This window comes from Salmo salar, chromosome 04 (assembly GCF_965601325.2).
Source record: "Salmo salar chromosome 04, fSalSal1, whole genome shotgun sequence".
Lineage (NCBI taxonomy): Eukaryota > Metazoa > Chordata > Actinopteri > Salmoniformes > Salmonidae > Salmo > Salmo salar.
This window is the reverse complement of record NC_138294.1, coordinates 95,280,989-95,285,123: the sequence shown is the minus strand read 5'-3', so window position 1 is coordinate 95,285,123 and position 4,135 is coordinate 95,280,989.

Below are 4,135 nucleotides of genomic sequence, written 5' to 3'. Positions count from 1 at the left end.
CATTATAAAACTCTACTGCTCGATAGAAAACTCTAATGTTCATTATTAAACTCTACTGTTCATTATAAAACTCTACTGTTCATTGTAAAACTCTACTGTTCATTATAAAACTCTACTGTTCATTACAAACTCTGCTGTGCACTGTTCATTATAAAACTCTACTGTTCACTGTTCATTATAAAACTCTACTGTTCGTTATGAAACTCTACTGTTCACTGTTCATTATAAAACTCCACTGTTCATTATAAAACTCTACTGTTCATTTTAAAACTGTACTGTTCATTATAAAACTCTACTGTTCATTTTAAAACTCTACTGTTCATTATAAATCTCTACTGTTCATTATAAAACTCTACTGTTCATTATAAAACTCTGCTGTTCATTGTAAAACTCCACTGTTCATTATACAACTCCACTGTTCATTGTAAAACTCTACTGTTCATTATAAAACTCTACTGTTCATTGTAAAACTCTTCTGTTCATTGTAAAACTCTACTGTTCATTATAAAACTCCACTGTTCATTGTAAAACTTTACATTTCACTGTTCATTATAAAACTCCACTGTTCATTAATAAACTCTACTGTTCATTATAAAACTCTACTGTGCGCTGTTCATTATATAACTCCACTGTTCATTAATAAACTCTACTGTGCACTGTTCATTAATAAACTCTACTGTGCACAGGTTCATTATAAAACTCCACTGTTCATTGTAAAACTTTACATTTCACTGTTCATTATAAAACTCCACTGTTCATTACTAAACTCTACTGTTCATTATAAAACTCTACTGTGCGCTGTTCATTATATAACTCCACTGTTCATTAATAAACTCTACTGTGCACTGTTCATTAATAAACTCTACTGTGCACAGGTTCATTATAAAACTCTACTGTTCATTACAAAACTCTACTGTTCATTATACAATTCTACTGTTCATTATATAACCCCACTGTTCATTATAAAACTCTACTGTTCATTATAAAACTCTACTGTGCACTGTTCCTTATAAAACTCCACTGTTCATTATAAAACTCCACTGTTCATTATAAAACTCTACTGTGCACTGTTCATTATAAAACTCTCCTGCTCGATAGAAAACTCTAGTGTTCATTATTAAACTCTACTGTTCATTATATAACTCTACTGTTCATTATAAAACTCGACTGTGCAATGTTCATTATAAAACTCTACTGTTCATTATAAAACTCTACTGTTCATTATAAAACTCTACTGTTCATTTTAAAACTCTACTGTGCACTGTTCATTATAAAACTCTACTGTTCATTATAAAACTCTACTGTTCATTATAAAACTCCACTGTTCATTATAAAACTCTACTGTTCATTTTATAAAACTCTACTGTTCATTGTAAAACTCTACTGTTCGTTATAAAACTCTGCTGTGCACTGTTGATTATAAAACTCTACTGTTCGTTATAAAACTCCACTGTTCACTGTTCATTATAAAACTCTACTGTTCGTTATAAAACTCTACTGTTCACTGTTCATTATAAAACTCTACTGTTCATTATAAAACTCTACTGTTCATTATAAAACTCTACTGTGCACTGTTCGTTATAAAACTCTACTGTTCATTATAAAACTCTACTGTTCATTATAAAACTCTACTGTTCATTATAAAATTCTACTGTTCATTATAAAACTCTACTGTTCATTATAAAACTCTACTGTTCATTATAAAACTCTACTGTTCATTATAAAACTCTACTGTTCATTATAAAACTCTCCTGCTCGATAGAAAACTCTAGTGTTCATTATTAAACTCTACTGTTCATTATATAACTCTACTGTTCATTATAAAACTCGACTGTGCAATGTTCATTATAAAACTCTACTGTTCATTATAAAACTCTACTGTTCATTATAAAACTCTACTGTTCATTTTAAAACTCTACTGTGCACTGTTCATTATAAAACTCTACTGTTCATTATAAAACTCTACTGTTCATTATAAAACTCCACTGTTCATTATAAAACTCTACTGTTCATTGTAAAACTCTACTGTTCGTTATAAAACTCTGCTGTGCACTGTTGATTATAAAACTCTACTGTTCGTTATAAAACTCCACTGTTCACTGTTCATTATAAAACTCTACTGTTCGTTATAAAACTCTACTGTTCACTGTTCATTATAAAACTCTACTGTTCATTATAAAACTCTACTGTTCATTATAAAACTCTACTGTGCACTGTTCGTTATAAAACTCTACTGTTCATTATAAAACTCTACTGTTCATTATAAAACTCTACTGTTCATTATAAAATTCTACTGTTCATTATAAAACTCTACTGTTCATTATAAAACTCTACTGTTCATTATAAAACTCTACTGTTCATTATAAAACTCTACTGCTCGATAGAAAACTCTAGTGTTCATTATTAAACTCTACTGTTCATTATAAAACTCTACTGTTCATTGTAAAACTCTACTGTTCATTATAAAACTCCACTGTTCATTATAAAACTCTACTGTTCATTATAAAACTCTACTGTTCATTATAAAACTCTACTGTTCATTATAAAACTCCACTGTTCATTATAAAACTCTACTGTTCATTATAAAACTCTACTGTTCATTATAAAACTCTACTGCTCGATAGAAAACTCTAGTGTTCATTATTAAACTCTACTGTTCATTATAAAACTCTACTGTTCATTATAAAACTCTACTGTTCATTATAAATCTCTACTGTTCATTATAAAACTCTACTGTTCATTATAAAACTCTTCTGTTCATTGTAAAACTCCACTGTTCATTATAAAACTCCACTGTTCATTGTAAAACTCTACTGTTCATTATAAAACTCTACTGTTCATTGTAAAACTCTTCTGTTCATTGTAAAACTCTACTGTTCATTATAAAACTCCACTGTTCATTGTAAAACTTTACATTTCACTGTTCATTATAAAACTCCACTGTTCATTACTAAACTCTACTGTTCATTATAAAACTCTACTGTTCATTATATAACTCTACTGTGCGCTGTTCATTATATAACTCCACTGTTCATTAATAAACTCTATTGTGCACTGTTCATTAATAAACTCTACTGTGCACAGGTTCATTATAAAACTCTACTGTTCATTACAAAACTCTACTGTTCATTATACAATTCTACTGTTCATTATATAACCCCACTGTTCATTATAAAACTCCACTGTTCATTAAAAAACTCTACTGTGCACTGTTCCTTATAAAACTCTACTGTTCATTATAAAACTCCACTGTTCATTTTAAAACTCTACTGTTCATTATAAAACTCCACTGTTCATTATAAAACTCTACTGTTCATTATAAAACTCGACTGTTCATTATAAAACTCCACTGTTCATTATAAAACTCTACTGTTCATTATAAAACTCTACTGTTCATTATAAAACTCTACTGCTCGATAGAAAACTCTAATGTTCATTATTAAACTCTATTGTTCATTATAAAACTCCACTGTTCATTATAAAACTCTACTGTTCATTATAAAACTCTACTGTGCATTATAAAACTCTACTGTTCATTATAAAACTCCACTGTTCATTATAAAACTCTACTGTTCATTATAAAACTCTACTGTTCATTATATAACTCTACTGTTCATTATAAAACTCTACTGTTCATTTTAAAACTCCACTGTTCATTATAAAAATCTACTGTTCATTATAAAACTCGACATGTTCATTATAAAACTACACTGTTCATTATAAAACTCTACTGTTCATTATAAAACTCTACTGCTCGATAGAAAACTCTAATGTTCATTATTAAACTCTACTGTTCATTATAAAACTCTACTGTTCATTGTAAAACTCTACTGTTCATTATAAAACTCTACTGTTCATTACAAACTCTGCTGTGCACTGTTCATTATAAAACTCTACTGTTCACTGTTCATTATAAAACTCTACTGTTCGTTATAAAACTCTACTGTTCACTGTTCATTATAAAACTCCACTGTTCATTATAAAACTCTACTGTTCATTTTAAAACTGTACTGTTCATTATAAAACTCTACTGTTCATTTTAAAACTCTACTGTTCATTATAAAACTCTACTGTTCATTATAAATCTCTACTGTTCATTATAAAACTCTACTGTTCATTATAAAACTCTGCTGTT